This window comes from Aulostomus chinensis, chromosome 14, assembly GCF_037954235.1.
Source record: "Aulostomus chinensis isolate RoL2024-O1b breed Wild chromosome 14, RoL_Achi_v1.0, whole genome shotgun sequence".
NCBI classification, from domain to species: Eukaryota; Metazoa; Chordata; class Actinopteri; order Syngnathiformes; family Aulostomidae; genus Aulostomus; species Aulostomus chinensis.
Genome location: NC_141333.1, coordinates 5,995,379 through 6,009,211, shown reverse-complemented (window position 1 = coordinate 6,009,211; position 13,833 = coordinate 5,995,379). Strand labels below are relative to the sequence as shown.

The following is a 13,833-nucleotide window of genomic DNA, read 5'->3' as shown; positions in this document are numbered from 1 at the left end:
GCATGTCGAGGTACTCGTGACCTTCCTCATTACCCAGATCAGACTGCATAATAAAGTAGTTCTCGAAAAATAGAATACAAACCTCATCTCAGCACGGCGGTGATGTGTTTATTTGAGCGCACCTATCACAGGGATTTGCAAGGGTAACCAACAAACTGCATTTTAATATTTTTCCTTTATGCATCTCTTGCAGAGTGGAAGCCTTTTAGGAGAGGAGTATTGAAATTTAAAGTTTGGAAATACAAGGTAACCCTTATTGCCTTCCCATTTGAACATTCGCAAAAATATGGAAACGTCAAATGAAGGCCTTGGATTTATAAACAAGAGTTTATTATGTATATTATATTTTATGCAAGACTTTTCCGTTTGTTCTTCTTCTTTTCCAAATCAACATTGTTTATTCATCTGCAAGGGATGTTCCATGCACATTTTGCTGCTCTTAAAGTAAACTGAGCTTAAATCAACATGTAGATAATTAGTCTATCCTTGAACATTTTGTGTACATACCCTCGTACACAAAAGGGAGACACACCACAGTCGACAGCACTATAATTACAATCTGACCAACGTACTTGCTCTAAATCAGTTGTTGCCTTCGGAAATGAGATGGGAGTCTTCTTCTAAAATTCCTCCGTCACTCAGAAAGAGTATTTCCCTTTCCAAGTATCATGAAACAGGTGTCTTGATCTCATGAAAACATTTGTGACTTCTCTGCAATCCAGAAAGCAGGAAGAGCCAGCCACGCGGATTAAGCTTGTGGATTACTGACTGTACTGCTGCGTAAAGAAGAAATGGATTATTCCAGACGATGCGCTCGGCGTTTGTAAAGGGATGTCTATGAGCAGTCTTGTTGTTGTTGGCCGTAAGTCACCACTTAACTCAAAGCTAAATACGCGTGGCTGGCTCTTTCTGCATTCTGGAGTCAGCAGGATTAAAAAAAAAAAAAAAATCTATTTGAGCTCAAAATTTATATTTGTTAGTACTCCGAAAGCAAAATACACTTTTTTGGGTGAGGTATCACTTAAATTGTTGGAGTGTCTGTGTGTGATGTACGTTTAACTCTCTGTTTTGAATGCTTCCTGGAGACATTTGCCACTGCTGTGCAGCCATTCATCCAGGTGTCATTCAGACAGGACACCAATGGGGATGAAACTGCTTTGTAGCATTACTGATGTATGAAGACAAGGAAGGAGTCCAGTCCAGTACGAGATGAAAGCACTGCACGTGGGAAGTCTAACTCTGGCTGCCACTTTTCTTTTCTTTTTTCCTTTTCTTTTTTTACACACAAAAAGTAAAGCCATGCCTAAAATGCTAATTCAAACAGGTTTTTATTCCTGCTTCAAGGTTTTGCTACACAGTCACTATCTCCAAAAGCCAAAGCGGTGAGTACAAGGCTAAAGCCACAGTAGAGAATTTGGGCCCCATGAAATCTCCCATCAACCATTTAATATCACGCCCTGAAATGTTTTACAGAATGTGTGATGGCCCCCAGGTGAGGGTGCAGCAGATGTAAGTACGTCCACAGCTATCTGTCCACGTCATTCATCACTTTTAATTCCTCCCTCCACTAAACTCAGTTTTTAATCTTTCCTTGTATAACCTGTTTAATCCTGTCAATTTTCTTACTTTATTTAAACCTCTCTCCACCTCTTTACCTGGTTCTTTTCTTTCAATCACCCATATTTAAGGTCACATGATTCAGCCCTTGTGTGTCCTTTCATCCTCCCATTAATTCAACCACGTCATCATTCGCTCTATCTCACAATCCTTCTTTTTTTTTTTTTACCTCTCTACTCTTTTGATCACTGTTGAAATCTTAGTCTGTCCCCTTTCATCCTACAAACGATTCCACAACCAGTCTATTTTCTTGCTCTCTCTCTCACACACACACACACACACACACACACACACACACACACACGCACGCACACCTTCATCTGTGATTCCACATGGCCCTATTATCATTTCAAAGGGGGACAGTAGGTTCTTTTGCGGAGCTGCCCTTCCTTGAAATAACACGCGCATTTTAAATCAGGATCCTCATGAACAGTCAACAGGAGGCTGGCTAGTTCACCATGAAAGCTGCAAAGGGAGAGGACACATCTGTAACGTAGACAGGCCAGCTTGGAGGAGCATATGATGCCATGAGCAAGAGATCAAACACTCCCCAGTAAGACCAACTACTCCACCTCAAGGCATCACACTCCAGGCTGGGGATTTTTGATGTAACCGGAATATAATGGGTGCCGAAATGTTGTTGCCGTCAATGGACACGCTCACTGGGCTGCACTGGCACGTATATATACAGCCATTTGTGTGTCCACCACGAAAGCACCTCAAATTTGAACAGACGTCATGACACCACTTCTGATAAAATGTAGTGTTCATTTCACTGATTTCCACAGGAGCCATCTGAATTGTGGTGAAGCTGCTTTTACAGAAGTTGCCCTGAGAGAGTTGAGGAGGAACAGACAGAAACTTTTTGGATGAACTGTCCTTCACCGTCTGTCTGTTGGATCAACCCATGCTTTATGTAGGAACTGAAAACAGTTGACAGGAGAGTAAAAACACAATTTCAAGGGGGCTGATTAGTTCAGACCCAATAATATCAACTTCATAATATTAGCAAGCCTGACACGACGGTTTGGAAGGAAGAGCATAGGGACGATACTCACAAATCCCTGACAATGCTGAGCACTCTAAACTTCTGGAAGTGTTTCTCTTTTGTTGTTCGCTGATTGCAAAGATTATGTTTTAATCCTGTTTATGTGTTTGTTGTTGTGTTTTAATCCTGTTTTATTGTGTTTTGTTCTTTGATTTGTGAAGCCCTTCAGGTCACCACGTCCATGAATGTGAGCTCCACAAACACATTTGCCCTGAGCTAACAATATTAGGCTGAAGTGATGAGCAGTGTAATTAGTGGACGGTTAGAGAGCTCAGCTAAGGTAAAGCAGTCAAGGGAAAATAATATGATGGAGCACTATTTAATTAATTCTGTGGTTCCAACACTTTTACACGGCATTTTAATTTATATCTCATCAGGTTTATTTCACTGGCACAGTGAATCCTGTTCTAAAAGGAACATAAAGAGAGACCACATCACAATAGGTTGGTGAACATTATATTCATATAACAATATGCTATTTTAATGGGATATTTCATGTTATACAGTGTATTATTTTATATTATTAGATTAGATTATTAGATATTTCATATATTAAAACAAAATGTGCTGGATGTAACTGTGAAATTACTGCACGTGAAGAAAATTTTGTGGGAGAAACTGCATTCGTTTGCTTTTTTATCTCCATCTCCCACACACACACACACACACACACATATATATATATATATACAGTATACGACAAATGTGGACCTTTACAATGTGTGTGACCTCCTTTTCCTTGTAAATGATGGTGACAGTGTATGACTGGCATATGCAGTCAGGCCCTGAGGTTAACGTGACCTTGCTCCTCATCACATCTCTGTTGTCCCCTACAGCTTGTTGTTTGTTGGGGGGGGGGGGGGGTGTAGAAATGGCCCAGCGTCATCCTGCTGGGAACATGACTCTCTTCTGTTTGTTTCAGGGAGAAACCTTGCCATCCTGCTATGATGCCATGACAGCGTGAAGGGCTTGAGTTTATATGAACATGTTTTTCTTCTGTTGACTTCACAGCAACAGAGAGGTGTGCGTGTGTGTGTGTGTGTGTGTGTGTGTGGGGGGGGGGGGCTGGTATAGGTTGATGAGTAAACATGATTGCAATCTCTTCACGTCACATCAGAGTGGCAGCCACAAAGTACACGTCAGCAGCATACCTACTCGTCAACCAGTGACATTTAACCGAGCCGTCGACCGATTCTGTTGACCCCCCCTACATGATCACACGCCTATTACATAGCAACACACTCATCCATTGTCTTCTGTCAGCTCTTTTCACCTGCCATATCGACTCTTCTCTTCCTCAATCAACAGTCATTTTTACTTTGATGCTCCCTCATTCTCTCACCCACAATAATATCAGACGTCTTCACTTTCTTCCGTGGGCTCTTTTTAGGGGTTGCGTTCATCCTGCAGCTGCAACGGTGATTTCCTCTACGTGGCAGAGGAACAGGAAGAATGCACGTACTTGTTCTCTCAGAGAAACTACGTGATCGTTAGTTAATTTGTGCTCTGCTAAGCACGATGAGAACGTTGTCTCATCTAAAAATACCCGAACAGTGAAATGCCATGCCTGAGTACCAAAGAGAACTGAGCTCACCTGCAGTCTCAATCTGGCTGTTACTGAAAGACGTACAGAATTAACCGTCGCGTTCCCACTTCCTTTTCTCAAAACACACCCATGCAAACATATATTGAGGTTTTTTTTTGTTATCGTCGTCAGCTGACCGACAGAGCTAGACCAGGAGAACAATTCAGGCAGGGAATATGTAGTCACACTTTTTTAATGTCGGCGTCATCCAACACGCAACCATTGTGCTGGGCGAACTTGCATCATCTGAGCAAGTTCTGCTGCTGTCTTTGCTCTGCGCTAAATCCTGAGCTGACAGAACATTCAACCTCAGCACGAGTTTTAAAATGGGCTGAGAATTTAGTAAGTTATTATTTTGCAGAGGTTTGATCTGCGTGCTGCGATCACTTCAATAAACGTTGCGTCTGCCAGTCTTTCACAGGACGATAATGACTGATGACGATGACGGGCATGTTCGTTTCCATGCAGAGTTTTTCTTAGGTGTCCCCTTCCCCTGCACCCCTCCACTTTTATCCACCATCCATCTTCAAGCGCCACATGGTTATTCCTCTTATAGAGCTTTGTCGTCAAAGTGTTCATGACAAGTTGTCAGTCCGTGCTGGAAATTACCTGCTCTATATCATAAATCTAATCCTTGATTACCTAAATTGGCCCAACATTTTGTAAAAATCCCATAATTTAAATGTGTATTTCAGACTTGATTCAAATCTATGAGAAGGAATGACAACATATGGGAACCAATATTCCTACAGCTCGTCTGTAACGCTTGATAGCAGTAAGCAAAGAACATCCTTGTAGTTTGATTTTTTCTTTAAACCGGCATCATTACCTGCTCACCCTGCTGTACAAATTCCAAACTTCCTCGTCTGGGACTCCAGAAACCAGTCTTCCACTGCGTAAACTCAATTCTTGTGCCGTTGCTTCTCTGATAGCCAGACGTCTTTTTGCACTGAAGTGGAATGATGAAAAAAAAGCAACAACAAAAAAAAGCATGTAGACTCACTTGGATAAGAGATCTAATGTTGTTTTTTTCTTTTTAGGGGCAGTTAGAAAAGATGAGATTTTCTTGAAATGACTCTCCTGACAGATTTTTATGAAAACTGGCAGCCATTCATCACCCGTGTTGAGAGTTGGAGGTCAGATAAAACACTCTGGTTGTGGATATTGCTGAGTGCAGCAAAAATCTTTCAGACTGCCATGAGATCTGCAGATGATGGATCAAAGCAGACACATCTGCAATATTGCATCAGAGCATTATTCTATTTCCTTCTTTCATATTGTCTTTCAAAATAAACTCAACTGTGAGCGTGGTGCATTCAATGTCACATAGCTGGGAGGTCATCCACCGAGACATTAGCTGGGCTTCCATCACCCTGCTTTCATGCACATTTTGAAGTAAAGGACCTGCAAAGAGGTGATGGAAACGTCGACATTGAACCAAAAAAATCCTCTGAATTTGCAAAAGAAATTTTTTTTTAAATACTCGCTTGATTAGGTTTTTGACTCATTCAGTAAAGTGAAGTGCACTTAATGCGCAAATTGGGAGACGGATACACATTTTCCAAAGAACTTCTCATGTTGAAAACATCACATCTGGCAGCTGTTCCTGCTCTTTCTCAATAAGGTGCGACCACATGTGTGGTAACACCCGCAGCTTGTGGACCAGTGAGGAGACCAGAGCGTTCCTGTCTCATCCAAGGTGACTACACGTTTTGTTTTACAGTTTTTAGCCTCTAATCCTTCCACGTTTTTTTTTATGCCAAGGTATGTTGCCCACACTGCCATTTTACAACAAAAGCAGCACAATTAATCTTCTCCAACCTCTTGCTGGAAATGCGCCTAAGTCACATTTTTTCTTTTTTTTTTGTTGTTGCAAACTTTCAAAAGAGTCACGTCCCACCGAGACGGAAACCAGGCGGCAGACGTGTTGCTGTGGTAACAATGTGTCAGTTACAATGTTGAAGCACAAGTTGATTTGTTGACAGTGTGTTGGATCGACAGAAATTTGAAACGAGCGATTGAGTCCATAAACTCATTAGGAACATGTTCATTGAGGTAATAAATCCTGTGAGAAGCGTGGCCATTGTCTCACAGACGACATTACACATCTCTTTGTAAGCAGCGGGGTCTTCCGCTCAGACCCTCTGGACCTGGAATCCTCATTTATTCTTTCTATGCTTTTACACAATGAGCAGCTTTGTGGAGATGGTAGGGTGACAATGGCCATGTCTGGTTACAAAATTAAATCCTTTGTGATTAACAAAAGGCTCATTTATCTTTCTATGAATTCCAGTAGCAACACACACACACAGACACACACACATACACACGCACATACATACACACACTTTTAATGGTGCATTATCTCAAAGCAATCAAAAAAAACAAACCCTTAAAAGGCCCTGTTGTTTCTGGGAAGTCAAACTGAAAAAATACGCTAACTTTATATAGTTTTAATCTGTTCAGCAAAATTAGCATTTAAATAGGGGAATATTATAATTGATAGATGTATTTTATCAGCATCCAGCAGGAATGGTGGGGTGTTTCTCATCAGGAAAGATATGTCCAGCAATTTCTTTCCCTCGGGGTCTATAACATAAAGATTGTACACATCTATACTGTACATGAGGAAGCTATGAGGTGAAATTCATAAATAACTAGAAATAGAGAGAGAAGCGGAGGGCAAAGTTTGATCCTTATTTGAAATGACGTGACTGCCACCGTTGTCTGTGAGGTCTGATCTCATTTTATTTCACCATCTGCTCTGGTTCTGCCTCCTCTGATATGTCCGCACCAGTGCTGTGGGTCCATCTCCAACCTCAACAAGTCCTAAATCGGCTTATGTTGCAGCCAGGCAGGCTGCAGCGCAGCTCACAATCCTGCGTTTCTCTCTGTGTGTCCAGCACCAGCTCGCGTACACTCGTTCCAATCCGTACATATTCTCATGACTGTAGGTCTACACGCAGAAATACCAAAGAATGTGCTCACAAGCGTGAAAATGATCAAATGTCACCTTATGCCTATTAAAAAGAGATAAGGGGATTAACAAGTCATTTTGTCACTTAAAGATGGGTAAAAAAAATAAATGAAAGGGAAAAACCTGAATAAATGAAAATAGAAAATTAACACATGCACATGCTTCCATGCAAAACCGAGGGGTCGCTGTGTGTTTTGAGGAGTATGAGAATTATGTGATCACAAGCTATGACCTTTGCAGTCACCAGATCTTCCAGATTTTAACTGGAAGGGATTTTGGACCGATGTATTAAACAGGGCTCTCCACCACCATCACCTCCAACTGAAGGAATCTTTTGGCAGGTGTGGCTTCCAGAATCCATGCCAAGGTTTCATCGAGGCTGTCTGTAACTCTATTCTTTACCCTATTTAGCTATGCGAGAAGCTTTTTTTTTAAATTAGTTTTTGCAATATATCTGTCCCTGAGAGTAAGGTGGAGGCAGAAATGTGTTTGTCGTCCTCATAACTGTGAATATATATCTTTAAAACAACATGTCTGGAGTACAAGTTTTGTCAGTGCGAAGGGACCTGCATACTGAACAGAGGTAGACTCAAGGAAATCTGCTGAGAGCTCACTTTGTGGAGTGAGAATATCCAGTAAACGTGAGGCTTCTCACTTTGCGTTTTTAAATCAATATAATGAGGAAGTCCTGAAAAAGGATTCAGCTGAGCATACCTATAAAATCATCCTGACACATTTGATTTTTTTCCATCTCTATATTGATTCTTGCAATACTGTGCCCACTTCAACCTTCGGCTTGATTACAGTTTTTTAAAGGCTCAATTGCTGAGGGTTATGTTTAGCATGCAGGATCAAGAATAGTTTCTTTGTGGACTTTGCTAATATGCAGAAACAAACCAATATTTACTTCTTGACCCAAAGCTGGAAAACAAGCAAGGGATCATCAGAACTCCTCACTTTCCAGCTGATGATGTATCAACAAGTGGCCAGACCCTGGATATCCGTTACATCATGAGCTATCACTGCTTATGATCATACACGTCTCTTCACTGGCGTCCAGTGCGCTCAAATTCAAAGCTCTTCTTCTGGCTTACAAAACAGTGACAAGAACGGCTCCTCCGTTGTTCCCAAATGTTGCAATGAACTACCCAACTCCATACGACCCGCAGAGTCCCTCTCTGCCTTCGGGGAACACCAAGGCACTTAAACCCGACCCTTCTCCTCTTTGTCCTCAGGGCTAGAATGAGTCAGGAGGTTTAAGACCCGGCTCTTAGTGAAAACTTAGCACTGATGATGTTGAACATTGAATGTCTAAAGATATTGTTGGTGCTGAATTACTGGTTGTGGTTAAATTATATTAAGGGGAAAAAAACTGGCACTTCTTCTGCCACTAGATGGCAGCACCTGTGGCCAATCCAACTTGAAGCTCCTTGCCATGCTTACCAAGGCTTCCCTCCAGTCTAAATTCTTGCTTGTGTTGTACGTCGCTCTGGACAAAAGCATCTGCCAAATGAACTGCAGAATGGAACACATGCCTCAGTGACTCTCTTGGCCAATTAGACCACCACCAACTGCTTTTTGCGGATTCAGGAGATTATCTAACCAAATGAGACAAAGAAAATACATGTAGAACGCAGAGGTCACAGATGAGCAGAATCAATGACAAGGCGTATTGGACTTGTTCTGATGGCTCATGGTGGCCCAACCCCTTACAGACTTAATCCCTCTCCTCTGTATATTTCTCTGCAACATCTAACTAAACCTACACCGTACAACCATCACAGGCCATCCACATTTCATCCAAGTGAGTGTGACACTGAAATGATATGGGATGCAAGCTTAGACATAGTGTATTGGGCCTGAACTGCATATCAACCCAAATGTTTGCTCTTGCTGGGGGGATTTGACTTAAAAGCTGGAGGAGATTCAGCAGATTTAATGGAAGAGCGGGTTTAAGCAAACAGACTTTGGTGTGAAATTCATGCTTCCTAGTGTCCACAAAGCAGATACAAGTGAGCCTCCAAATTAAAACAATTTCCACAGCAAAAGTGATATTTTAACGCAGTGGTGTAACAGAGGTTGGGAGCGAGGGAGGGGTTGGGGGACTTGTGTGAGACGAGGATGCTCCAGAATCAAAGAGAACCAGAGTGAAAACAGTTTACATTTTCTTTTCTTTATCTCTCTACTGCTGAAGTTTTATCAAGAGACCCATGCATGTTCTAATTTACATTACCATTATGCTAATATGTAAAATAAACATTTAATGCCGATTAACTGTATGCGCAATGATGGCACGAGACAATTTACATATTAAAACATTGGGAAGGGTTGAAATAAGCATGAATTGGTTCTTTGTGAAGCCAGTTATTAACAATTAAAAAGGTACTCGCTGAATGTGACTTTTCTGGGTTAATATAAATAATTCCAACTGTGACAGTTCCGGTGTATTGCAGTGCACAATCGTCTGGAATGTGGCCACAGAACGCGTCGTCTTGTTCTTGCTCTTCTCGCCCACAGCGGCACACTCTGAGCTTCGGTCAAAGTGTTTTGCAATCAGTGATGAGTCGTGTAAGGTGAGAGACTAGGTAAGGGGTTGCAAGTACAGTTTTTGGAGTTGTTAGATCGCTTTGATTAAGTCCCGCCATGTTCTCTCTCCGAGTTTCTTGACCATTCGAGGGAGCATAAGTCAGCGATGTGCTCATCTATGTTAATATGAATAATATATGAATATTAAACTATTGCATGCAGTAAAGAAATATCATTTACCCGTGATGCTGAATCTTTTTGCTCACTGTGAATATTAAAGCCTGCAGTTATACTGTATTACTGTATACTATTGCCGCGTGTATCCGTACAGCACAATCAGATAATTGTTTGTAACTCCTTGCTCCTGTCAATCAATGCAGGATTGCAAAGAATTTCATGATGCCAAAGGGACATAATAGGTAAGAGTTCCTACGAGTCATCAGGCATTATTTCCTGTTTGTAAAATTACATTAAATGTTTTAAAAGTCAAACCAATAACAGAAAAAGCAATTTCCAGTGTTCCCAATTCAACCACACCACTGAATATTAACTACCCAACAAAACTGTCTCCCACCAATGAGTGGTATTGAGTCCTCCTGCCAATATATTGGTTTTATTTGAAATAAACAAAGGTATTTATAGAAAACAAGTATCAGGTGAGGAGGATTAGTTGCCTATGGATGACACATGGATGATCAAGGGACGTGTGAGTGAGTGGAAAGCAACTCATTGTTAAACCCGAGGACCAACAATAGCAAGCAAAGGGCTTTTCCTGCACAGATGCTGAAGTTTTATTTGATATTTAAAAAAGGAACTGAAGTGCGAATGTGCACATGCCTTTGCTTGCTGGTTCCATCGGCTCACTCACTTGAATTGTACATGTCGGAATGATTTTTTTCTTTTTTACTTCATCCAGGATCCTGCGGCTGCTGATGAGCTCGCTTTGCCTCATATTACTCGGTGTAATCGCCATCTTTTCTGTCGTCATTCCTTACTAATGACGATCTACACCGATTACGCCGAGATTTGCTAATCCTGGGTGTGTCAGCCACCCTTGATGGCTGTTTGTTGGAGTGGGCCTGCTAACTGTGATGCACTGATGGAGATATAAATGACACAATAAATATCTTATAAGGCAGGGTCAGTGTGTGAGAGGATGGGTGCTTTATGGGCTTGTCCTTGTGCAAGCATATGAAAAATAAAAAAGCTTGCTTATAAAATCTCTTCCATAGTGATAAAAAGCTCCATAGGGGACCTTTCGAATGTAAATTGATGAAAGCTTTGCTGTCCTCTTCAACACAAACGCACACACAGGGATAATGGACCTATTCAGGTTTGCAGACACTTGACACATGAAAGTCTTTGTGTAGAGGCAGTTGTATAATGTCTGCTTTTGCTCAGCAGAAGATACCAACCCCTATGTACAGACAAGGTTGTGTTTATAACAGACATACTGCCACTGGCACGGGTGTTGCTTTCGTTCTGATAAAGGATCTAGTATTTCCTGACAGGGACGAAAGCCTCTATTGTTACAATTCTAGATCCAAATGTGAACCTCTCAACACTCAGACCAACTGTGATGTGGAGGTAAATAAAGTGTCACTGTTTCCTGAAACTTAATTCATCTCAGTTGTTTAGCGGAGGAGTGAGAAGAAGTGACAAAGGCAAGACTGAAAGAGGAGAAAAATGGGAGACCGACACTGAAGCAGAGAGAGAGAGAGAGAGACGCAAATAGCGTGTGTGATTGAATGCCTAAGAGCCAGGAGGGTCTATCCATTTCATTTGTCACCACAGTCACACGGTTAAGGCCAATGAGAAACCAACACATACTAATTGCCAGTTAGGGAGCCTGTCAATCATCTGCAAGGCCTCTGGAACCGAATCTGCATAATTTCCCATATATCTTGCCAACTGACTGTGGTCGACACTCGTAGCCAAAGTGGACGTTGAGGTTTTTGTTGTGATATCTGACTTTGTTGGACAGTGATTATTTTCTCACAGATCTTTTCCTATGTTTGAAATATTTTCATCTTCATCCGTCTGTGTGAGTGAATATGCGTGCGTGCGTGCTTGCATGCGAGTCGAAGAGTGTACACCTGTGACAAGTGGCTAGCTAAGGAGTGGTGGAAGCTAATTACAATGGTGTCAGACAGGCCGGAGTGGACTCCATTATTGGTGCCTTGTTATGTTGGCTACATTCAGGACCACGCACGCACGCACGCACGCGCACACACACACACACACACACACACACACACACACACACACACACACACTTATCTGTTTTCACTTCTTGACAGATCTGATAGAAGCACAAACCCTGAAAATCTCAACAACAACCCTCAGTTAATGGATGCAGGGAGGAGCATCTCCTCCAGATGTGGCGACTGACAATTACTGCAGATACCAAAAACATTTTTTGCCAATGCTGTAGCTTTTGGCTTGGACATTCCTGCCATCTGCAAGCCCCCACATGTAATTTGGACATTGCCAAGGTTTTCAGAAACTATATAGACACCAGCCATTTCAAGCTAGAGCACAGGAAGTGAACTTCATTGGTGAAACTTAATTTCATCTGTGCACAGTGGTCACTGCAAGCACTTTTGACTTGAAATTTGTACCCGTGCTACATAATACCACCCTTGAGCACTTTACAGTCATGAGAATTCCTTCAGACTGTAATCAAACCTCTACGTCTCTGCAGACCCCCTCTCGCCATCAACAACCACATCTGCTGTATGAGCTGTAACACATGAAAACACATTAGATTCTCTTTTGCACAGTTGGAACGTGAAAAACAAATGGATTAATGTCAACAATTTTGTTGTGCCTTGTAATGCACATCGCCTTATACACACGGTCAACATTCAGACACACACACACAGATACACACACACACACACACACACACACACACAAGGTTGTTTAGTGGAGGAGTGTCTTGAGGAACAGATGACAGCAAAAACAGTGAGAAAGTGAACAAACTCAAAGAACATGCGTGTTACTGTGTGCCTTTTAAAATCTTCATGCCGAGTCTGCTGTCAGAGAGTGTGAGTGTGTGTGAGTGTGTGAGTGTGTGCCTACAGATGCAAATATGCCCTATATACCAGTTCTTACCTATGCAACGACTGCAACTAAAGCGACCATCCCCATAGCTTCCTGTGTGTTGTCAAACTACGTGACCTAATTCTTCTCTTGGGACGGTCACCCTCACCAGAGCAAATGTTTATGTAGAGGATCCAACTATGGTTTGCTTTGCTGTGATGGGATGCATCCTCCCGCCATCAAGAGGGAGGGACACAATCTATGTAAACACACACACACACACACACACACACACAGAGTCAAGGCTGTCTTTAATTAATGTGGAAGCTTCTGCAGGGTTCACATTTAGGACAATCTTCTTATTTTTTTTCCATTACTCTACTTTTAGAATTGTTGGCTCTTTCAGCTCACAACATATAAAAAAAAATTAAAATCCTTAAAAATCGTATCCTATGTTTTATACAATGTAACTGATTGACAGTCTGTTTCCGTCGTCATGATTGGGAGATGACCGTTGTTGGCAGGGCGGCAGGCCAGACAGCCGTGTCCCAGTTGTTGCAGCAGCGGCTCAGTTTTTGGCAGTGCCTGCAGAAACGGTGTTTGGAGAAATCTGTGTTGGATTTTTAACTTTTTAAAAAAAATTTTTTAACCAAAGCAATGATGCTTATTAATCCTCAGGTGTACCTCACAACATCGGCTTTTCTGGTTTAGCGTGGTGAACCAGGCAGTTTAATCCTTAATAATTTCTTTGTGTTTCTTTAGGGAAAGGCTTCTGATTTTCATTTGTCAAGTGAGTAACCGACTTTAACTGAGTCACTGACTCAACAGCCTGTGTCCTCATGCCATTTACTGATTGTGTTTATCGCATTCATAAACTAGAAAGACATTCTGAGAGTCATGATGGCAAAGCCACCATCAATCTGCACTAAATCTTACAAAGTTTCACATTTACACCCCCCCCTTTTTTTAATTAAACATTAATCTAGTCTGTCTATGTGTGTTGGTCCTGTGATGGACTGGCGACCCGTCCAGGGT

General features: G+C 41.8%; 1 long non-coding RNA gene across 2 annotated transcripts in view; it reads right to left on the bottom strand.

Annotated features, from left to right (window-relative positions):
- The window catches only part of LOC147249544 (uncharacterized), an 81,041-nt gene that overhangs the window by 18,233 nt on the left and 48,975 nt on the right, over positions 1 to 13,833 (bottom strand). The window contains exon 4 of one of the 2 annotated variants that reach the window (XR_015119227.1): positions 13,109 to 13,383. The exons of the other annotated variant lie outside the window; for it this stretch is intronic. This is a non-coding gene — a long non-coding RNA (uncharacterized LOC147249544). Of the gene's footprint in view, positions 1 to 13,108; positions 13,384 to 13,833 lie in introns of those variants that run through there. 2 annotated transcript variants of the gene reach the window in all.